Source organism: Biomphalaria glabrata, chromosome 5 (genome assembly GCF_947242115.1).
Source record: "Biomphalaria glabrata chromosome 5, xgBioGlab47.1, whole genome shotgun sequence".
Taxonomy (NCBI): domain Eukaryota; kingdom Metazoa; phylum Mollusca; class Gastropoda; family Planorbidae; genus Biomphalaria; species Biomphalaria glabrata.
Window position 1 is genome coordinate 52,245,562 of NC_074715.1, and position 25,542 is coordinate 52,271,103.

General features: G+C 38.5%; 1 protein-coding gene across 1 annotated transcript in view; it reads left to right on the forward strand.

The window, feature by feature from the left end:
• LOC106058819 (allatostatin-A receptor-like) overlaps nt 1-25,542 on the forward strand; it is a 158,721-nt gene that overhangs the window by 33,219 nt on the left and 99,960 nt on the right. The window lies entirely within an intron of this gene.

The following is a 25,542-nucleotide window of genomic DNA, read 5'->3' on the forward strand; positions in this document are numbered from 1 at the left end:
AAAAACGGGGGCATTTGGGAGTTTTGGTTTAGGGCCTATCGGGCATTTTGGAGGCACTTTTTTTTTTTTTTGCTTAGGTCAATGAAACATAAATATCTTGATCTATTTGAAATGGCTGCTTTCTATTTGATATAGCTGCTTTCTATTTGATATAGCTGCTTTCTATTTGATATAGCTGCTTTCTATTTGATATAGCTGCTTTCTATTTGATATAGCTGCTTTCTATTTGATATAGCTGCTTTCTATTTGATATAGCTGCTTTCTATTTGATATAGCTGCTTTCTATTTGATATAGCTGCTTTCTATTTGATATAGCTGCTTTCTATTTGATATAGCTGCTTTCTATTTGATATAGCTGCTTTCTATTTGATATAGCTGCTTTCTATTTGATATAGCTGCTTTCTATTTGATATAGCTGCTTTCTATTTGATATAGCTGCTTTCTATTTGATATAGCTGCTTTCTATTTGATATAGCTGCTTTCTATTTGATATAGCTGCTTTCTATTTGATATAGCTGCTTTCTATTTGATATAGCTGCTTTCTATTTGATATAGCTGCTTTCTATTTCATATGGCTGCTTTCTATTTCATATGGCTGCTTTCTATTTCATATGGCTGCTTTCTATTTCATATGGCTGCTTTCTATTTCATATGGCTGCTTTCTATTTCATATGGCTGCTTTCTATTTCATATGGCTGCTTTCTATTTCATATGGCTGCTTTCTATTCATACGGCTGCTATTTCATATGGCTGCTTTCTATTTCATATGGCTGCTTTCTATTTCATATGGCTGCTTTCTATTTCATATGGCTGCTTTCTATTCATACGGCTGCTATTTCATTTGGCTACTTTCTATTCCATATGGCTGCTTTCTATTTCATATGGCTGCTTTCTATTTCATATGGCTGCTTTCTATTTCATATGGCTGCTTTCTATTTCATATGGCTGCTTTCTATTTCATATGGCTGCTTTTTATTTCATATGGCTGCTTTCTTTTTCATATGGCTGCTTTTTATTTCATATGACTGCTTTCTATTCATACGGCTGCTATTTCATATGGCTGCTTTTTATTTCATATGACTGCTTTCTATTCATACGGCTGCTATTTCATATGGCTGCTTTTTATTTCATATGGCTGCTTTCTTTTTCATATGGCTGCTTTTTATTTCATATGACTGCTTTCTATTCATACGGCTGCTATTTCATATGGCTGCTTTCTATTTCATATGGCTGCTTTCTATTTCATATGGCTGCTTTCTATTTCATATGGCTGCTTTCTATTTCATATGGCTGCCTGGTCGTGTGCTATGCAATTCCTACTGTTATCAGGTTGGTCCAATGTTCGAACCCTAAACAAAAAACTTACTCTGTCTGTCTGTCTGTCTGGTTAAAAAAAACATTGTACACGTCATTTCTCCCTCACCCAATCTCGAATCAAGCTGTAATTTCGCACAATTATTTATTTTATCTGACAACACAAAAAAATCAATAAAAAACATACAAACAATTATTTAATTGACTGTTTAGCTTGTTTTACTTTGCACTGTTTAACTTGTTTTACTTTCTGCTGCTTCTGCTTTTGGTTTCCGGTGCACTGTCTTTACCAATACATAATATACAAATGCACTGATCTATATAATTTGCTGAAAGTAAATTAAAAAAACTAATGCAAATATTTCTAACACGTACATTCCTACAGTCGTAATTCCGTAGTTAATAGACGTATCATGCACTATACTTCAAGCATTAAAAGATTTTTAAAATCCTTTGGGGCTAGAGATTGCGCAAGCTGCCATGCACCCTACTCCCTAAGACTTTTTTCTTTTTGACTGCGGCTTGAACGCCCAACCTCTCAGCCAATCGAACATAACCCCAGCCATCTTGCTTTCACGTCTGGCTTAATCTCCACACGTGAAGATTTTTTTTTCCTGTTTGTTTTTGTGAAAGAAAAAGGGGGATGTAAGGACGCCAATTTGTAGATAAAAAAAAAAAGGCGCATGTTTTTATCAATTTAATTAAGGGAATTAACCTGGATTTTTTCTTTCAATTGCCATATCATCAGAGTGTTTCATCAAACGACGACTCAATAATTAGCGTGTACATGTCATTCCTTTACAATTCTCTACGCAGAGAAATAAATAAATATAAAAGTTCTTTAAAAAACAACAAAGCTTATAAAGGGAAAGAACTCCGCATTTATAAGTATATTTCTTAAAATATAGAAGTTATTTCCCTTTTTTGATATGAAACAAAACTTCACTATTAAATTAACTTAATGATTGATTTTTTTTAAAAAATTGGTTAATGTACCGGGTATTGTTAGGAAGAATGAATAATTGTTGAAAGTTTCAATGTGATCCGATAAAAGGATGGGGGATAAATAACGTGCCCCTGTTGGTATCAAATAAACAAAAAAAATGCCAGTAATTACTTTACTAATTGGTTAATTTCTTTTATTGATTTATGTCTTGTCTATGCCGATGAATAATTGTGCAAAGTTTCAATTTGATCCGAAATTGGGTGTCGGAGGAATAACGTGTACACCTTTTTTTACCAGACAGACAGACTGACAGACAGATAGACACAGTTTGTTTATATACGCGTTGTAATAAAAATAAATGACTCTTGCGTTTATAAATGTACTTTTGTTTTGTGTGTATGTTTACGATGTCTTGAGAGAGCGTGTATATAAATCTCAATCTATATTTTCCAATCCAACTCTAGTTTGAAACAAAAAATTGCTTTCTGGGTCTGGGATCACATAAATAATTGATACCTTTGATAATTATGTCATTAAAAGTTAATGCATTCAAATCACGTGTGGCTTGTGAGACATATTTTTCCTCTGGTGATTATGATAGAGACATGTATGATACTTGAGAACTTGATTCACTCATCTTCCAAAAACCACTTACATTCTGTTCGGCAGTACGATATATACATTAATAAATGAATGTAAGTAGCCCTCTATGTTTCCAATCCATTAGACTCCTTTTATATTAGCCATGGAGTCCAAGATAAGTAAGTCGGCGCTACAGCCCAAGGGACTCCACAAGAATGAAACCCCAAAAATATAGAATTTTTTTTTCATATTTCGACGAGTCAGCAATTTTAGTTCTTTTTATACTTTAAATAACACTGTCGTCTTATCTTATCTTATCTTCTTTATTATAGACGTTACTTCAAAAAAGAAGATAATTACTTCCTACGCATTCCACATGTCTTCTAGTCATGCATGTTAATCAAAGACTTAAACTCTGCTAAGTTGTTGGTTTTCTTGGCTGATTCAGGCAACATTCTCTTATGGCACTAGGGAAGAAGGAGCACTTGTACAGATTTGTTCAAACAGATGGAATAAGAAATGTGTCTCTGTCTTTCTTATCTTATCTTATATAATACAGAGGTTACTTCAAAAAAGAAGATGATTACGTCCTACGCGTCATGCATTCAGTCATGCATATTAACCAATGACTTAAATTCTGCCAAGTCACTGGTTTTCCTGGCTAGCTCAGGCAACCCATTCCATGCTCTAATAGCACTAGGGAAGAAGGAGTGTTTGTACAAATTTGTCCTAGCATATGGGACGAGGAAAGTGCCTTTATCTTTGTGTCTTTCAGAGTATTTTATTAAATTTTGTTTTTGTATTTGAAGATTATGATTCAGTGTTTTATGTATGATTGCTACTTTACTTTTGAGCCTTCTGTCCTGAAGGCTTTCTAAATTTAGTGATTTTACTAAAGGTGTTACTCTAGTCAAATGTGAATATTCGTTTGTTATGAATCTCACTGCTCTATTTTGTGTCTGTTCCAGTTTTTTAATGTTTTCTTGAGTTGAGTTGTGTAGTAAAAACGTAGTTAATAAGTGTCTGCTTATAGTGCACTTGTATTCTCGTATTGTAGGCTACTTCGGATATACTACATTGCGTAAACCCTAAAAATTTGCATTTTTTGTTGTTACTAAATCGACCACCTGCGGACAATGGTTATGCTTGCCCTGGGTGTGGCAAAATATGTAGGTCACAGCTGGGGCTGCGCAGCCACGGGAAATACTGCACTCCTCACTAATCTTCGGACTCGAAGACAAGCCTTATTATTATTATGCAAATTAAATGATTGTATTTGTTATACGAAGGATCATTAACTTTAATGTGCAATTACCCTCTTTATTTATTGCGCATGCTTTTAGTTTTCCGTAATGTTATTAATAAGTGGATTTTTATTAAAGATAAATATGTAGGGGCCTCCATAAAAAGTATGCCACGGGGCTTCCACACGCTTAAATCCGGCCCTGATAACATATAAAAGTAAAAACAAAAAGTAAACTTCCCCTTTCAGACATTGCGATATATTTGGCAGATAATGTTAACAGAACATATATAAGAGGATCATTAAAATTAAAGTCCGATATGCTAATTAAAGACAAAAAAAAAAGATCAAACAAGTCATTGTTTTTTCTTACTATTTCATACAACCTGGTCCTCATGTGGCTTTTGGACGCAAAATAAAAAGAACTCATTCAGACTTCTCATTAGCGTGGTAGTAGCCGTAATCCATTGGAGATTTTTTTTTTTAGAGTTAAATATTTAAACTTGTTGCACAAAGTAGTTTTGGATCTTCTAGTTGGCAACAGTGATCTTTTAACATGGCGTCCTTGACACTATTTATTTTGTATATTTGTTTTTGAGGATCTCTCTCAATCTTTTTTTTTTTCTTACGTATTGCGATTTAAATTCCATAATGTCGCCTCCCCATTGCTTCGTATCTTTTTTTATTTGACTGTGTTTTGATTAGAGTGTAGATAAATAGTGTATCAACTTTCAGATATTTTATGAATATTGCTGTTTTTATTGACATTCTCTCCCGGACATTAGATATTCTACGTATAGATTTTTTTGATCCTTTTTTGTTTGTTTTAATTATGGTTTTGTATTTATGCATTATTACAAGCTTTTTGAAAATTTAGTTATATTATGAATAATAGAAAAATTACTATATAGGATCTTTGAAGCTATTAAATTTTCGTGTAACATCGCGAACCATGTGTTCACAACATTGATGTGTGTGTGTGTGTTAAGTCGGAGGAATTTGTCAGTCGATGCGTTGTTCGGCCTTTAATAGGTTTCTCTTGTTCATCGTCAGTTTTGCTACAGAAACATTTGGCTTTGAGAAACCCGGGTACACTTCTGCCTCACCGTGGCACCCGGTTGGAAACGGTTGCTTGAGGGGGCAACTAGGCTAAATGAATGGCGAAACATAACTCCCGTGGGGATGCCCACGGGTAGACAAGAGTCCACCCCTTGCACGGGCGGAGTTGCAAAAGAGTCCCCATAAACCTGTCACACATCCATGCGCTGTTCCTCAAAGAGACCGTTACATAAATGGCGAGTCCCCCACGGTTAGCTTGGTATAACGAAGGAAAATGGCGGAGGCTCCCGGTGTCCTCGGCCTTCGGCCATGTTCAGCCAAGCATGCGTCCGGGGCCTAAGCAATGCTTTAAATAGGCTTTGACTCGGGTCTCTCTCAAACAGAACTGTGTTCCCACAGGTTTTTTTTTTTTTTACTGTTTGGCGTCCAAACAGGTTTTTTTTCAAACTTAGAGCTCGAAGAGCCTTCGGCTTAGCTCTTAAAACAATCAAACGGCTTTGAGAAATAAAAACAAGAAAAACACAAGAACACTTAAAAACAAAACAATGTTTATGTTTATGTGAAGTGTAGGTGGATCAATTAGTTTGGATCAGTCATGTAATGAAATTTGTAATAGAAATAGACTAAAAATTAAAAAAATCTGCGCTATTAGAAATATTTGTATTAATTGGTTTTGTTTAATGCAGTTTCATGCTATTAGCTTTCTTAATGCGCTATGATCCTATCATTTGTCAGAGCCAGTTGGGAAAAGGGGGGGGGAGGGGGGAGGGAAGAAGGGTGAATGTTACCGTGCTCGCTTTTTAAATGCATAAAAAAACGTGTTCACTAATTGCTTAAGCCTCCTCAAGGGGATTAATTCAACTCATACCACAACATCTGTCAAGTACGATTTCTTTCCCTTGTTTGATACCCAACAAAATAATTAGTTACTAATATTTAAATAACTAATTTTATTTTTATATTGATTTTTTTTTTGTAGTCAGGTAAAAGAAATAACTGAAAAATTTTAACTTGATTCAAAATAGGATGTGGGAGAAATAATGTATATAAACTTTTTGACCAGACAGACAGAGCGAGTTGATATAAGCTTTGTAAAGATATCTATTGTTTAGATTATTTGACCAATAGTATTGCGGACGCTATTTTTTAATTTTTACCTGCCCAGGTTTTACCGTAACATGAAATCAAACATTCTTTAAATAATGAACAAAATCGAACAATGAACAGGCCACGCAACAGGCAATGTTGGTCAATGCTCGGCCGTCTCCGTATAGAACAGGCTTTGACCAGGCCCTACTCGATGATGACCCAACATCGCATCGTCTTATAACCTCTTGACCTTTCTGGCTAACTGTCAGGCTGTCAATCAAAGCCGAAAAGCATGATAAAGTTAAGACTCTCAAGGGAGCTCCCCCCTTTCCAGGGCGCTGTCTTGAACAGGTTGACAAAACCAGCAGCTTTAGTGGACCTGCTGGCACCCACAAAAAAAAAAGAGTTGTGCTGGAGAGTGAGACAAAGTGGCCAGCTTGGCAGCAGGCGAGACTGGTTCGATTTACTGAGTACACAAATACTAAAACTCTATACAGGCTTTTGAGCAGGGGTCGGTCCTAGCAATTGCCCTATGCGAAACGGATTGCGCGGGGCCCAGTCTTGGTAGGAATAAACATGTCAAAAAGTAGGATTTTGTATTAGAAAATAAATTCGTCTTTACAATACATTTTTTTTAAATGAAAGCTGACAATGCCGTTTTTTTTTATTGCGCTACAAATTGGCACCCTATAATGACACTTTTGTCTATTTTTTAGGAGATTTTTTCCAAAAGTCCCTTGAAAATCGGGAAGCAGAGTAAAACCTGCTATTATTATATGTTATAATGTTTTAATTTAATAAATTACACCTAGAATTAGCGCGGGGCCCACTGCGATCGCATAGGTTGCAGTGACCTAAGTCCGGCCCTGCTTTTGAGTCTTATATATATTGTTACGACCCTATTGGTGGCGCAAAAGGGTTAACTATAGGCTCAGCTGACACACACGTGAATCACTCAGGTCAGCGGGGCCATGGACAAGGGACAGTACTACGATTACACGATTACACGCAAATATGACCAATGTTATGGTCATGTGATCGAAAGCCTGCGGTACGAGTGAGACAGTGTGTAAGAAAGCGGCAGTTGAAGACCGGAGAGCGTTGAGACCAGGACTGTTAGTCGGCTATGAAGTCGGTCCTGGTCGAGTCCTCAAGTGTTATGTACGAGTCCAGGAAAAAATAGAGACAGTAGAGTTGTGTACGGTGATGTATATATGGCTCCTTTTGTCTCGAAAGGCAATGGATGCGCCCAAATGAGTACCTCTCCGGGGCGCATTCCAACTCAGTTGCAGAAGCTGCCGGAGGGAATTTCATAGCTGATACTCCCAACGCCTAAGGGGCTTCACTCCTGATTTCTCCTCGAGGTTGTCTCCTGAAGCCTCAGTACCGCAAGGCAGCGGGGGTTTGAAGTCAGAGTATCCCTCTCCTAGATGAACTGCCTTACTAGGCTGACGAGCTCCATCTGCCTAAAGCTCCCGGTTTTGTGGCGCCAGTATCCGCCTTCACCCCTTCACCTGTTAGTAAGAGCAGTTTCGCCGGGCTTAATATCTAAGCCACACGAGCAGGCCAGGTGCTGGACTTAGTTGTCAGAGGCTATTTGAGACGCATGCCATTAGGAGTATTTTATAGACAATGGGAGCTTAACCCCATTGACACCCCTGGCCATGACAACCTTTGAAACGGTGATGATGTACAATGTAACATTTTAGTTGTTGATGTGTTGCCAATTGTGTCGTATTGGCTGTCTTCTACTTATTCACTCATTATTAAAGTAGCAGATTATTGTGGAGCTGTTGTTGTCAGGTTCTTGGTGTGTTGTGTTGTGTTTAGCAGTAGTTACGGAAGGCCTGAGTAGGAGAGATCGTAACAATATATATATTAAAGTAAATAACTCATTGGGGACTCACGTTAATCCATTTAAATGGAGGTGATGGGGAGTTGAGAATAGTAAACACATAAAGAGCCGTGAGGTCTATAAAAACAAAAAAAAGTAAAGTTATCCCCTCAAGATGGATACAAATGATGAAAAAAAAGAGATAAGATTACAGTAATGTGAAATAATGCGATTATCCATCAGAATACTTCATTATTTAAAATCCATTATATTTATATAATTTCTTGTTTTTGAAATAGAGACACATATACAATTTATTTTGAAAGCATTGGGGGACTACTGTTTTTAATTTCTTTTCAATGACTACGAACTTCTTTTTTTCTTTTTTTTTTTTCAAATGACATTTTTTTCCTGCCCAGTCTCGAGGTTTCTAAAAGTAGAATCAGTGCCTTCCCAAAGTGATACTCTCAAGTATCGAACCTGAAGTATCGCGTTGGAAGATTTATGGTCTTTGAAAAAAAAAACAACAAGAAAAAAAAAAGATCGTTGATATTTCTCCCCCATCTTAACTTCTTAATCTACGTATCGATCCAACGATACTTCAAATCACCAGCACTCTGGGGGCAGCAATTTAAATGTAGTTTGTTTTTTTAGTCCCGACGGTATCGGTATCGCCTGGATTAATTAGTAATTATTACTGCTATCATCAGATATTCGTCTTGGTAATATGGAGTGTGCGTTGAAATAATTGCATGGACAGGATCGAATACAGATTTCGCTTGAAGTGCATGCACTTCTGAATATATTTTTCAATGTTTGCTTTAAAAGCCAAGCCGGGTATCGGTTTATCAAAAACAACACTAACATTCGCTAATTAGTTTGTATACGAGCACTACGTGAAGTTTGTAGTCACGATAACATGAAACAAACACGACTTTACGTGACATTTTGTTTGTGTTTGTTAGTGTGAGACGTAAGCGAGCCCGGAGGCTTGCTGAACGGAAGGGTACCCCTGAAATCCGGCGGGAGTACAATCGGCTCTGCAGAGCCACGAGTGAACTGGCCCGACGCGTCCGGTCGGACCATTGGAACGCTGCCTGCGCCGGGATGGATCTTCGGGATACCTCGAAAGCCTGGCGTCTTCTGCGAAACCTAGAGGCCAAAGACACAGCGCGAACGGCTGCCCCTCTATTGTCACCCAGAGGGCCGGTCTCGACGGTAACCAAAATGGCCGGCTTGTTGAATCGACATTTTGCTAAAATCAGCAAGCCCGAAAAGAAGTCTGCCATGTCCAAAGCCCTCAACAAAGAACGTAAGAGGCTCGAGAGGGAGCCAGATGAGTCGGAAAGCCAAGCAACGTGCAACGCGCCCTTCTGTCGTGCTGAGCTGGACAGAGCGATAGCTAAGTGCAAAAATCGAAAAGCTCCGGGGCCAGACAAGGTTACCCACGAGATGGTAAAACACCTTGGGGGCATTGCGAGGGATAAACTCCTGGAGTTTATGAATCGAACCTGGGCAGAGTCCAGACTGCCCGGGGCCTGGAAGAGTGGCACCCTTATATCTTAGGAGGGAGAAGGTAGTACTTACGGCCTACGAGCGCTATAAAAGGGGCGACTCTAGGCTACCCACCTCAATTTTAGTGCGACAGTGGAGAGAGAGGAACCGCATTAAAATGCGATCGTTCCTACATATAGCGGCCAATTTGTCAAATACAGCTGGACTCTCCACTGATAGAATTCCTATTAGAAGAATCAGTACGTGCCCTCCGTGGAGGAGATTGCCGGCCCCACAAATAAACCTGTCCCTGTTAGGGCAAGAGGGAGCCACCAAGAGGCGCTTAACACCTGCCATTCTCCAAAATTTGGCATCCATAACCATAAAATCCTACCCATCAGATGCCATATTCTGTTATACCGATGGGTCGGTAATGAGGGACCCCGATAGATCGGGGTATGGGGCCCTTATTGTCTACCCCGACCGGACTGAACCAGATAGGCTCTCTGGTCCATGCGGCTACGCTGCATGCTCCATGGATGCCGAACTTACAGGGATAACTAGGGCGTTCGAGGCCATTAGGGCCAGAATGCTCCAACGCGAGACTAGCGCCACTACGGTGGTGTTGGTCACTGACTCTCGCTCCAGTCTCCTAGTTATTGGTGGCGGCGGGGGAGGGTCGCCCGTAATAGAAGAGGCAATCGGCGCCGCAGATAACATCCGCCGAGCTATTGGAGCTGTCGTTTATATGCAGTGGGCGCCTTCACATTGCGGCGTGAGGGGCAATGAAACGGCAGACGCCCTCGCAAGGGAGGGTGCAATGGCAGCCACACACCTCGAAGCACCAAGCACGTACTTACAAGCAACGGCACAAATCCGAGCACTCATTCATGAGAATTGGTTAAAGTCCTGGGAGGAATCCGACAGAGCACGTGGTGTCTGACAGCGCATGCGTCACCCAGATCGCGACGATCCATGGTGGCGACTGAGGAGGTCAGAGCAGTCAATAGTTGCGCAGTGCAGGACGGAACATTGTCCTATTGGGGCATACTTTGCCCGGTTCCGCACTAACTTTGACTCCCGATGCCGTCACTGTGGAGAGAGCGTCGAAACAGTGTCGCATGTTTTGTACGAGTGTCCCCAGCTCCGCGAGCTAAGGGGGGACTTGCCTGTGCAGTCACTCGACTTGTATGGTAGCTATGAGGCACTACGCCGGACGGCTAAGTTTCTTGCCAGAGCACTACGGGAGGACTAGTCCTTCCTGCTCTGATTTTTCAATAGGAGTTCATCTCAGGTGACTGCTGACTGACCTTGTGATTAACACCCCACAATGCAACTGTGGGTTCTTGTCTCTCACGTGATACACAAATATAGAGTTTACTTCGTGCTTCCCAGCTAATACATTCATAATAGCTGTAAATAATGATGTGACATATACACAAGAACATGAAACCAATGCAACTTTGGTTGTAATTCTCAAACGTTTTCAGTTGCACCCCTCCAAACGAAAACACTTTGGTTCGCCCTTACCTTAGCCAACTAGAGTTTAGCGAGAACGCTATAAACGCTCTCATTAGGGTCCGTGAGTGTTTTTAAGAAAATAAAGAGAAAAAAAAAAGAAACTTAAAGACATACAATAAGAACACAAATTTCTCGTTTTTCTTAGCGAATCCATTTATATAATGTTTAATCAATTTTTAAAAAGTAACCAATCAGACAATTAATTACTGGTTATAAATTATTTTGTTTAATGTCAACAAAGGAAACTAATACTTCAGTATTCGCAGATATGGCTAACTGTGTTGGGTTTAGTCCCCTTAAATGATTGTTAACGCTATTTCTCCCTGACGCATTCTCCGATCATGTTGATACCTTAAACAATTATTTATTGTACCTAACAAAACATGAATTAATAAACAAAAATACACAATTAGTCAGTTAATTATTGTTAACTAATTATTTTGTTTGATATCGAATAAGGGATCTTCTTCTTCTAGCCAGCTTTATTGCTGCTGAGCTGTGAGCTCTTTTGCAGATTAAGAGAAATAGCTTGCACATCATTGGTAGATTAAGTTTTAAGGTCGGAGCTTTTCCCTTTTAAGTAAAGCTGGGGACAGTATTGAAGCGGCATCAGGTTATCCCTTCCAATCGCCAAGCATTTTCTGCATTCCGAGGTGCAGAAATTCATTCTCCTGGCGTGTACAAAGTACTTTTGGTAATAGTAAGAAGAGCGCAGGTCTAAAAGGTTTAAAGTACAAACGCGCCAGGATGGGCCAATACGTTGTGTTACATCAGGGGTTCTCAACCCGTGGGTCGCGACCCCCTTGGGGGGTCGATTGACGATTTGCCAGGGGTCGCCAAAGACCATCGAAAAAATGGATTGTTTTTGTCTATTCTTCTATTGATGTGTGTGTGTGTTCGGGGGAGGGTCGCGGCAGAGTGGGGGGGGGATTGTAAAAAGGGGTCGCCGAGCATAAAAGGTTGAGAACCGCTGTGTTACATTAAGCCTATGTGACTAAATGGTAAGGAAAAATATTGGGTATCAGCAGGAGCAGAGAAATAGTTTGTACTTTTACAAGTCAATACCTTGGCTGGCAAAAAAACTCCTCAATGCTATGAAGTTATGAAAACGTAGCTGGTTTGGTTTCATTTGGTAAGACATTCTCTTTGTATAATGTCATACTTCAAGGTACAGTAGAAGAATCACAAAGAAAGGGTCGCCCGAAGAAAAGCTGGCTGGACAATATAAAAGAATGGCCTGTCTCTTGATACCCTATTAAGAACAACTGCGGACCAGGAAAAATGAAGCGCTTTGGTTACTCGGTCACAGCACTCCTACGACGAAAGTCAAGGGACAGAACTGGAGCTGCGCAGTCACAGGTTACTCTATTCCTCTTTCATTTTCGGACTCCTAGACAAACCTTATAGACAGATCTATGAACAGAAAATAAAGCATACAGTGTTAATTGAAATCACATTCATCTATCAGTATACCTGTCATGATTGAAAAAAAAAACAACTATTTAGAAATGTATAAGTACCAGTCAATATTCCAAATGTGCACTAGAAGATTTTGATTTCTTCTAGTGAAGAAGCTTTTACTGGATAATTAAAATAAAATGTGTTGCTTCAATGTTGGGGAATGCGTGGGGTCATCTACAATGGCCAACTCCCTCGGGTTAAATGTAGCGTAATTGCTTTTAAAATGCTTAAATGAGAGATCGCAGAAGAGTTGCTTTTTTTCATTTCTTTCTTTTTTTTGTTGTTAGAAACGAGAGAGAGAGAGAGAGAGAGAGAGAGAGAGAGATGTGTCGCAATAGAAAAGAAAGAAAAATGAGGTTTTGGTGAAAGATAATGCATTAGAGAAAGAACTAGAAGTGTGGCAAAACAAAAAAAAAAAGAAAATCGAGAGAGAGAGAGAGACTGAGAGAGATTTAAAGAGAGACTGAGAGATTTAAAGAGAGACTGAGAGAGATTTAAAGAGAGACTGAGAGAGATTTAAAGAGAGACTGAGAGAGATTTAAAGAGAGACTGAGAGATTTAAAGAGAGACTGAGAGAGATTTAAAGAGAGACTGAGAGAGATTTAAAGAGAGACTGAGAGAGATTTAAAGAGAGAGAGAGACTGAGAAATTTCAAGAGAGAGAGAGACTTAAAGACTTAGAGACTTTAAGAGAGACTTAGAGAGAGAAATAAAGAGAGAGACTTAGAGAGACTGAGAGAGAGAAAAAGAGACAGATAGATTTGACAGACAGACAGATAGATAGACAGAGAGACAAACAGATAGATAGATAGATAGATAGATAGATAGATAGATAGATAGATAGATAGACAGACAAACAGATAGACAGATAGATAGATAGATAGATAGATAGATAGACAGATAGATAGATAGATAGATAGATAGATAGATAGATAGATAGATAGATAGATAGATAGATAGATAGACAGACAGACAAACAGATAGACAGACAGATAGATAGATAGATAGATAGATAGATAGATAGATAGATTGATAGACTCACAAAGCAAACAGTAAAAAAGGCTAAAATGAAATGCAAGACTAAATGAAATGCTTACTTCCAATCTAAAGACCACACTATTATGTAATCTCTGACCAGTACGCTTATCTAATTGTTTCTGTGGAAGTGACATCATAGCTTTGACAAACAACTTTCTCTTTCGCCAAGCCCCTTTTCTTGTTTAATTCACTCCCTTGAAATGTTTGCTTTGTAAATTGTTGACACAGGGCACATTTTAAACATTAACCATCACATTAAAACTAAAATAAATGTCACTGCAATTTTTATTTGCCAAAATTCATTTTTAAAAGAATTCCCTCTGAAATATTTCATCAATCCACGTTTGTTCTCCACATAAATCCTTTATTATTGGCGGGGAATCCATTTTCCTTTTTTTTTTCTTCATTCAGAGAGGTCTCGTTTGAAACCTAAATATTATGTTTAAAGCTTAGTCAACGCATTCATACAGTGATCAGGAAGAGGTCCTATCGGCTGAAAAGTACTTTATTAATGGATACTGTGAGGATAGAAACATATTTGAAGAAGGAAATTTGGGCAGACGGCGAAAGTAGGTGGCGCTCATTTTTAAGTGGCGTCGTTTTTTTTTTTAAACCTAATTACCGTTTGCTGTGTCTATTTCATTAGCAAGATTAAATCTTTTCAGATCCCTAGGAAGTAGAATAAATCAAAACGCTATCTGCGAAGAGGTTTATGTAATATATTATGACGTCCATCTTTTTTTCTCTTAATTTCAAATTTACTATCCAATGAGATGTTGCATTCATTTAAGCAGAAGCGAAATTCTGCATCCACAACAGTTGTCCCCCTTCATTTCGTTATTACATTGATATAAGAGCTGTTATATGATAAGGCTTCTTGTAAACAGATATAATATTAATTTCGAACTTGTTCAAATGGAAGTGTCTTTTGATTGAATAGATGCAATACAGTAGCATCGCTAGAATTGGTGTCATCCGGTGCGGTTGTCACCGACTTACCAAACTGTCCCGTTATTAATATTAAACTGAATTAAACCAGATCCAGACGGATCCAGAATAGAGGCAGTAGGGTGGTCTTCCCACCTTCCAAAGTTCAAGGCCATCCCTAGCCAGCAGTGACCAGGCGTTCGTATGATGCTTAGTCTCCGTGTAATATTTTCTCAGAATGCTGGATATGGACTTGACGTCTGACACCAAGTTTGGATGTAATTCTCTCGCCTTTTTCTTCCAAGTTCGAGCCTTGGCTAATTAGATAAACCCATACTCTCGAAGAAAAAACAAGAAACAATGAATAGATATAATGTGATCTGATTGACAATAACTTAAGCTAACGACATATTGGATAAAAAACGAAATCGATCAATAAAGCCTATTTATAGATCATACACAATAAAGCCTATTTATAGATCATACACAATAAAGCCTATTTATAGATCATACACAATAAAGCCTATTTATAGATCATACACAATAAAGCCTATTTATAGATCATACACAATAAAGCCTATTTATAGATCATACACAATAAAGCCTATTTATAGATCATACACAAGCCAAGGAGCTCACAGCAGAGACTTGAAAGGAAATCCTAGGGGGTCAGAGGTTAAAATGGTTTTCTTGATTGCTTAGAATAGAAAACATTGCCTGAAGGGATAGAGGAGATGGAACAAGGTTTGACCTATGACCTAATCTATCCGCCAACTGACCTCCAGCAGCTAGTAGAGCCAAAAGATCATTAACCTTGCGGTAACCTGGCATTGGTCACCAAACTAGCCCGACTGTGACACTTTAGTGACTATCTATCTTGATAATGACAGAATGATGTCACACAAAAAAGTATTGTACCCTTGTCAGATCTATTTCTTTGTCCGACTGTTAACGAGGGCATCAAAGGGCCAGGTCAACGACCAATCGATTTTCTTTCCCCAACTCATGTCAGGTACCCATTAGAGTTGATGCACTCAGGGGCGCCCTACTAACCGAAATTCAAAATCCCCAGTTATACCGGGATTCGAATCCAAGACCCCTTCGTTCAAAACTCAGCCACACGATATAGCCATACACTATGAAGACTCAATATTGACAAAATTAAGACACGATGTATCCATACTGATAAAAGGAAGACACATTATAAGCATATTGACACAGTGAAGACACATCATAGACAATATTGACATAACGACTCAATGAAGACACAGTAGAGACACGTTGTCTCAATGAAGACATATAATATAGCCACACTGACACATCGAACATGCCCAAATGACACGTCTTCACACTAGGTCACACCACTTCGGCGTTGTCCGGACACTCTAGTGTCAAATTGACCCCGTGAAGACACACCAGAGACACTCAAGACATAACACTGACGCATGCCCTGAAGGCTACACAGCAACAGTGGATATGCAATTTAAACGCGTAGGCTTATAGTGTCTGTGGCATTTTACGTCTCGAGAGACGATCTTTTCCCTTTGCAACTTCGTGTGTGACTAAAGAGGACAATCATAGGTACACAGCTGCGGTCACAGGTTGGGCAGATGTAATCACCAGGGGCTGGTTGCACTTTCACCCTTCTTTCTACTACTGTTGTGTATGACATCAGCTATCCGGGATCTTCCTTTATGCTCGCTCTCCATGTGGATCTATCCAGTGCCACTTTTTCCCAGCTGCTAGTGTCGATTTTGAAGAGCTTCATGTCGCGTTTGCATAAATCACATTTTATAGTGGGATTGGCCTATAACAGTGACGTCAATCTACGGCCCGTGGTGCTTATCCGGTCCTCAACACCACTGCCAACTGCGTAGGAAATTGGCATATTAGGGAAAAAAATGAAAAAAAATCATCGAATAAATCCGTGATGCCAGTTCCGGAAATTTCATATGGCTTAAAAAAGGGTCGTTCATCGCGGCCTGTAATATTGATCTAACGCTCTCGGGTTTGATTCCTGACTTTCACTTTGCGTATTTTTACTCAGTATAATGGTCCATGTCTTTGGAAAAGGTTTGGGTTTGAATTCGATCAAAATGAGGTCGAAAGAATGAGTACTTCATTTTGATCTTATAAGAGGGAAGGGGAGAGGACTAGTGAGGAGTGTGGTTTGTCCTCGTGTGGGTCATACAACAGATTCCAAACACGCAGGTTTCCGAAAGAGGTTTATTTTACCTGTTTCTTTTAACCTAATCACCGAAACATCATTAATTAGGTCATTAGGTCATTAGGTCTATAGGTCATTAGGTCATTAGGTCTATAGGTCATTAGGTCTGCAGGTCATTAGGTCTATAGTTCATTAGGTCTATAGGACATTAGATCTGTAGGTCATTAGGTCTATAGGTCATTAGGTCTATAGGTCATTAGATCTGTAGGTCATTAGGTCTATAGTTCATTAGGTCTATAGGTCATTAGATCTGTAGGTCATTAGGTCTATAGTTCATTAGGTCTATAGGTCATTAGATCTGTAGGTCATTAGGTCTATAGGTCATTAGGTCTATAGGTCATTAGATCTGTAGGTCATTAGGTCTATAGTTCATTAGGTCTATAGGTCATTAGATCTGTAGGTCATTAGGTCTATAGTTCATTAGGTCTATAGGTCATTAGATCTGTAGGTCATTAGGTCTATAGGTCATTAGGTAAACAAAGTTTATAATAACGAGATGTTTGGTGATTTAATGGAGAGGCACGGGAAATATCCCTGACCAATAGAGAAATGGAGAGACAGAAAAAAATGAAAGAGAAAGAGAGAGATAGACTGAGAGATAGAGAGAAAGACAGAGACAGAGAGATAGAGAGAGGGAGAGACAGAGAGACGTAGAGATATAGTCAGAGAGAGAGAAGGTTATAGTAACACAGAGAGAAACAAAAACAAATTAAAGTGTTAGTATGTGAGCGTGGGGGTTGGGAGAGGCATAAAGAAAGAGAAAGAATGAGAGAGTCGGAGAGGTTAAGGGATACAACCCGAGAGAAGATAAAAAATAACATTTAAAGATAGAGAGAGAGAAGTAGAGAGAGAGAGAGAGCGAGTCGGAGAGAGAGAGAAAGAGAGAGAGTCAGAGAGAGAGAGTCAGAGAGAGAAAGAGAGAGTCAGAGAGAGAAAGAGAGAAAGAGTGAGAGAGAGAGAGAGTTAGAGATAGAAAGTCAGAGAGAGAGAGAGAGAAGGTAAGGGACATAGAGATTGAGAGAAAATGAGAAACGTAATTACTTTGAGAAAAAGAGAGAATTAAAGTATGTAAACAACATTAAATAAAGACTTAAGGAGTACGAGAGAGAGAGAGAGAGAGAGAGAGAGAGACAGAGAGAGAGAGAAATAGGAAAGGGGGAAGGGGTTTACTTCGTATTTAATTCATCATTGTCACATCTCTCTTCCCAAGGGGAGAATATTTTCCAGCCACACAAGAAAAACTCTTCGTATAAATAATTAGCTGTAAAAACGTCTACAAGTATAGACAAGGGACTTAACTCAAATAAAATCAAAGATATTTTTGTTTCAAACATATTTTTAAATGTCCAATACATTCCATTGAAAAAAACAACTTTATAATTTTTTTTTTCAAAACTTTACTATACCGATAGATATTTTAAAAACATTTTATTATAAATCAATTCATCTGAGATGTATAGATACTACAGACTATCAAAAGAAATTGATGAATGAAGACAACTCCTTGCTGTCTTGGGATCAACCAGGCATCTAAAACACTGTCCGCGTCCTTGACCTACAAGAGCAACGACAAGAAGAAGACAAAAAAATTCTCAAAATAAAAAAATTACTTCTTAATAGCTTGAGACTGTCAATTTAATTTTGTTCAGAGATTTGAACAACCAACATATAAAAATACTTCAAAAAAAATAAATAAACACACAAACTCTACATCACTCACTAATGTAGAAGTTATTTCACTTATTCGTCATCAAACAAAATTACAACTTCCGTCGACACGCCCACTTATTCAATGTGAAAGCTGTTTACATTTTTTTTTGAAATAATGTATTTGATGTATCACTGTAGCATGCAAAAACAAACACACTATTAAATACTTCATGGTGATAGAGTAATCATTATTTTGTACATGTAGGCTTACAAATAAAAATTATTATTAAAATAAATCCTTTTATATTTTGGAAAAGGGGGGGGGGTGGCGAGGGGTACTCAGTGTTTCGAAAATTCTAGAAAGGGGTACGCATGGGTCCAACGTTAGGGGTTCTCAACCTGTGGGTCGCGACCCCTTTAGGGGTCGATTGACGATTTGCCAGGGGTCTCCAAAGACCATCGAAAACGTTTATTGTTTTTGTCTATTCCTCTATTGCTGTGTGTGTGTGTGCTGGGGCGGGGGGGGGGTCGCGGCAGAGTGGGGGATTGTAAAAAGTGGTCGCCGAGCTTAAAAGGTTGAGAACCGTTGCTGTAGGCTAACTAAAGCTAAAAACACACGTTCACGCCATGGTAAACTTCGAGAACATTGACATTGTTCAAATCTGTACCTATTCAGATTGGTAGACCCCAGACAACTGGGTACGTGAGGCTGTTATGGTGTGTGTGAGTGTGTCTATAGTGACGGTAGGAAAAGATTATCAATTGGTTGTGAATGATGCAACATAGTTGGCTTTGTCGTCATTGGGTTTTTGGACACGACTCCAGAACTTGAGAATGACAGGTTGTGCTATCATAGTGAGTTAGGTTTTGTTTAAAAAATAATAATACTTAAGTATAGCACATTTATTTCAATTCACGTTGGTTTTTGTCTATATTATAAATTAGATTATTATTATTATTATTATTATTATTATTATTATAGCTTTTATATAGCGCTACTTTCATGCTTATAGCATGCTCAGAGCGCTTTGGTCCAATCTCATTTGTGGACCAGTCGGAGGTAGGGGGTATCTAGGAGTTGGTTTTCCGTGCTGCCTTTAGGCGCTCAGTAAACGCAACTCTGCCCGAGTCGGGTGTCGAACCTCAAGCCTCCTTCTTGGTTTAGTTGTTTACCAGCAGTTTGGTGCTACAAGTCAACGGCCGTTCACAACACTTGGATAACATAAGGGCATCTGTCCAGACATGTAAGTCTAGCATAAGACGTACATAAAATTATAAGTATTTCCTTGTATGACTATTTTTAGGTCCGGGGGAGGGGGAATATTTAACTATTTATCTTCAATTACGGATGCCGACATAGGAGAAGGTATGAAAGACATGGCCATAGTATTCCAGTATGACTAAAGATTAATTTATTCTTGCGGTGTCATGTTGAACTTTAACCGAAATCTCGTCTGCTATCTTGCCATGGCCCCTGGCCCTGACCTTTACCTCAGCCGACCAGTAACATTTGGATAACTCTAAGACTGGGTGGGATCGTCCGAGTGACGTCCTTACCTTCCACTCATTACGATATCTCTGTGGGCTAATTCTGGTGACTTGTATCGATTTGTGTCGAAGTGTCGTACATAATATCCGGCCCTACGCTTTGGGGAGGGGGAGGCAGGGCCGACATAGGTCACTGCAACCTATGCGGTCGCAGGGGGCCCCGCTCTTTCATAGGGCCGCACTAAATCTAGTTGTAACATTAAAACTTATATATAAAAGCAGGTTTTTCCGCGGCTTCCTGATTTTCCAGAGCTCCTGGAAATCTCATGTAATAGCAAAATATACCAACAAGTCCTGGAAATCTCCTGAAAACACATACAAATCTCCTGAAAACTCATTAAAATTATTAATTAATTAATAAAAAATTATGTTGTCTTTCCATTGCTTTCTCTGTCAGCCTCTTTTCTTTTTTTTTCCTAGTACTGTTCCCTGCAGAAAGGTCTTTGCGAGCGCAGACGATCTTGGGATACGGCCGTACAGTATTAACTTGAGTTTGCTAACAATGTTCAGAAGATTAAAAATTTCAAAGGCAATTAAAAAGATGTCAACTAATACCTGGAAACGAAACAATGAACTACGACGCGGGACTGTCACAAGTCTAGTGGCACCCTCTAGCGGTGGTGTAGGGGGCGGTTTAGATGAACTGCAGGAGCCTTGTCTGGCGTGACTTAGAATTACTTAATAGGTTATTCAGTTGGGATTTAAAACAAGGTTTGAGAAAGAAGGCTAAAATTCTCCCTGGCTTTCTACAAAGCTTATATCAACTCACTCTGTCTGCCTGTCTGGTGCACATTATTTTTTTCAACTTCCCTTTCTCGGATCAAGATGAAACTTTACACGAATTATTAATTGTTCCTAGCAAAACATGAATCGATCCAAAAAAAAGAATAATTAATTAAATAAAAAGTAGTAATTAAATAATTTTGTTTGATATCGAAAAAGGGAAATAAATATTACATTACTGAGATATGTGGCTGTAAATGTGAAATTCTTCCCCTTATATAAGCTTTTTAAAAATTATATTTAAGTATATTTATATATTTATATTTAAGTATTTAAAGAATAATTTGCTTGTTGAGATATATGAAGCAAAATGTAGCTCACCTATCGTCTGCCGATTCATTTGTCTTCTATCGTCTTCTTATATTGTTTGTTGACTTAAAATTCTCTTTTTTAGCGGCCCCCGCTATTAGTTTTAATTGGCCTGTCTGTCCGTCCGTCCCGTTTAGATCTCGTAAACTAGAGAAGGTAGTGAAAATCCGACATTATAATATTTCAGACCATTCAAAGTTCTGATGCAAAGGCTACTTTTTTCTTTTCTGAAAGCAAAAAATCTAATTTTTAAAATCTTTTATGCAAGCAGCTTTTTCATAAAAATACACCACTTTTACAACTATTTACTATTAATAGTAACAAACATTTGAGGTTCTGTATTAGTTGAGACCACATCTTACCATATTTATAATAGATTTATGCAAACGGTTGTAGATTTTTTTGTCTAAATTTTTTTTATATTTGTATTGTTAAGTTATGTGAGTTCTATTATACTAAGTTCTATGTTTATACACAAAAAAATGTTTATTTTGTTTTTAAAGAGAAAAAATCTATTTAGTATGCGTATAAGTCAGATATAATTTAAACAACAATAAATAAGTTGTTTTTTTATATTATGGCGTGGACTGCAATTTTGAAGAGAACCACAGAACACCTAATCAAACTTCACATTCACTTTCACCTATCCTTTGGTCTGCTGGACCGCTGGGGCACCACACGAGATCTGTTAACTTTTTTTTTCTCCATTATTTTCTGTCATTTGTCTTTGATAGAAATTCATTCTGATAATATTCAAGCCTGCCTTTTTACCCAGCTGGGTGGACCACTTCGGGGGCCGATTTGGAGTTTGTGTTTTCACACAAACTGTCTTTGTAACCTTGTTGTTTTTGTGTGCATGACGTGATCATGTCACGTTCATCACGTCAGTTGGCCGGTGTTGATCCAAATATCCCCCCCCACCCCTCAACTTCTTTGTGGTGATACGTTTCACTTCAATAGCGTTTCTGCTGTAAACAAGCAGTCCAGGTCTGTACGCATTAGTGTGTCAGAGCTAGCCGCAGCAGGGCGAGTCTCAGGAGCATAACCCGAAATCTCTGACCTTACTTGAACGCAAATATTCTCAAACTAAGAGCGTTCACTGTGTTTGAAATGTAGGCCGGAAAGATTTCAGCAATATTGAGTAAGAAGCCCTATAGGAGAAATGGTTCGGAATCAATTCGCTACACTCCGCGTGCCACGCATATTTGAATAGTAAACCGAAGAGGACAAAAATATTAAAAGCGCGGCCTCCTCTTTGTCAGTCCGTCCGTCCGTCCGTCTATATCTATCTATCTATCTATCTATCTATCTATCTATCTATCTATCTATCTATCTATCTATCTATCTATCTATCTATCTATCTATCTATCTATCTAGCCTAATTAAAAGCCCGGCCTCCTCTTAGTCCGTCCGTCCGTCCATCTATCTATCTATTTATCTATCTATTTATCTATCTATCTATCTATCTATCTATCTATCTATCTATCTATCTATCTATCTATCTATCTATCTATCTATCTATCTGTCTGTCTGTCTGTCTGTCTTTCTGTCTATCTATCTATCTATCTATCTATCTATCTATCTATCTATCTATCTATCTATCTATCTATCTATCTATCTATCTATCTATCTATCTGTCTGTCTGTCTGTCTGTCTGTCTATCTATCTATCTATCTATCTATCTATCTAGCCTAATTAAAAGCGCGCCCCTCTTTGTCCCCGTCCGTCCGTCCATCCATCTATCTGCCTTCCTGCCTGTCTGTATGTCCGTTAGTCCGTCCGTCCGTCTCTATCTATCTATCTATCTATCTATCTATCTATCTATCTATCTATCTATCTATCTATCTATCTATCTATCTATCTATCTGTCTGTCTGTCTGTCTGTCTGTCTGTCTATCTATCTATCTATCTATCTATCTATCTATCTATCTATCTGTCTGTCTGTCTGTCTGTCTGTCTGTCTGTCTGTCTATCTATCTAGTCTAATTAAAAGTGCGGCCTCCTCTTTGTCCGTCCGTCCGTCCATCCATCTATCTATCTATCTGCCTTCCTGTCTGTCTGTATGTCCGTTAGTCCGTCCGTCCGTCTCTATCTATCTATCTATTTATCTATCTATCTATCTATCTATCTATCTGTCTGTCTGTCTGTCTGTCTGTCTGTCTGTCTGTCTGTCTATCTATCTATCTGTCTGTCTGTCTGTCTGTCTGTCTATCCATCCATCCTTAACAACAAGCCTAATTGAAAATAAAAGAAAGTAACACTAATAACAAAGAGGTACTACTAGGAAAAAAAGTTGATGGAAGTAGATTCAGGTCACGTCCATTCGCAGAAGTCATTGGTGATTGAATTCCTTGGTCGGGTCGGGAGTCCACGGGGCGCTAAATAGCTGGGACAACAATAGGGGCGCTGTTTGTCCTCAGGTATCGTCGAGGTTAATAGTGCTCACTGGAGTAAGAGGAGAGTGCTTTACCCGCCAGGAGATGGGGGGAGTGGGGAGTATGCGAGTAGGATAGAGTGAGAGACAGAAAAAGTCTGTGTGTGTGTGAGAGAGAGAGAGATAGAGTAAACCAAAAATAATAATGGAAAGAGAAAGAGAATGTGTATGACTGAGAGAGATATAAAGCGGGGAAAAAGGAAATGCTTTGGAAAGGAAGAAAGAGAGGAAAATAAAGAAATAGATCAAAATATATGTGTGCGTGTCTGCGTGTGTGGGTTTATAAAAAAAAGTAAATACAAAAAGTGAATACATATGTCCATGTTTTGGAATGTGTTTCCATAAATTTCTGTAACAATTCTATTAGACATTTCCGAAACAACTTATTGCAGAGTTAACACAATTTGCATAAAATAATTAGATTTACATGTTTCAACGCAAGATCACATCCTGCATTTTTATATAGTTACAGAATTTACAAGTGATTATTTCTTAAAAGGCATGTTAAAAAATAAAATGAAGAAATCACTTAGTATGCAAATTTAAAAAAACAACAACAACGTTCGTTTAAATAATATGGAAACATTTTCAATAAACCCATTTTTTTATCTACATTTTTATTTACATCTAGTTATGATTGCTGCCTGGTTGTGAAGTATGCACTCCGGACTGTCGTTCGGATTTATAGATGGTCGAGGGTTCAAATCCTGCCCGCTCCCATCCCCCGTCGTCCTGCGGAAGGTTTGGACTAGGAAGTAAACTATCTTCAACTCTGAAGGAACATCCGAAACATGTAAAACATTTTAAAACAACATCTAGTTATAAAATACATCAGCAAGGTTTCTGTAATGACCAAAATGGATGCAGTGAAGACATTTGTCAAACATATTCGTTAATCTTAAGAGTTTTCTCCCCCTTTCATCCGCTTGCAAAGATGGCTGCCTGATTGTGTATTGCGCACCCTGGACTTTTACTATATCATGTTTTGGAGCGTGCGTGTGTGTTGCTATGGTGACGGTAGGAAGTGGTTAGCGATTGGTTGTGAGTGATGCAAAATAAACGGAACTGCCGTTACGTACATGTAGTGCCGATATTATGAATGTGTTTCAAGGACCATTCATAATCACTAGACTAAGAATAACATTTCGACATTTCACCAAAAGAAAAAAAAAACAATGGTCTTCTAATAATAATAATAATAATAATAATCTTTATTTTCCATATAGAAATTTGTCTTACAATTTGTGCATTACACCAAACAAAATACATTATAACTATAAGAAACCAGACTCACTCATAATTTACATGTGTCAAAGTCTATACCAGATTGTTCTTATTTAATGATTTGATTGCCAGGGGAACAAAAGAGTGTTTGTGTCTGTTTCTCTTTGCTATCGGTGTCTTGTATCTCTTTTGTGATGGTAAAATCACAAAATCCTGACACAAAGGGTGATTCTTTATTTCGAGGATCTTGTTAGCTTTTTTATAGATGTTTGTCTCAAACAACTGCCCAAATGGGGTTTGTTTTTTGCCAATGATTTTACCAGCAGCATTTAGGATTCTATTAAGTTTATTTTTATTTGTAATGCTCGGATTGCCATTCCAGGCAGTGATATTGAAACTTAAAATATTGCAGATGTGAGCGTGGTAAAACATAGCCAAGGCCTTTTCGCTAACATTAAACGAGACAGCTTTCTTAGTAGTCGTAATCTTTGCTGTCCTTTTTTGCTGATATAATCAGTAATTTGCAGTAAAATTTAGTTTGTCCAGGATAGAACCAAGGTATTTAAAGGTTTGCACAATTTCAATAGTCTCTCCAGCTACATCTGTAGTCTAACAGGTAGATGTGTAAACATTTGTGAATAAACCTTGAATCATAATAGACACTTATAACAAGCTAGTAGAGCCATAGAGTTTTGTAAGGTTTGGGATTCAATCCATGTATCGCAATTTTTTCACAAAAACTCGGAAGCCCTAAGCGGCTGCCTAGTGTGCCTAATTGCCTATGCCTGAGGTTGGCTGTGGAAAGTTCTGGAACAGTACTGCCCTCTGACAGGTAATGAGGATCTTCCTTATAAGGCTTA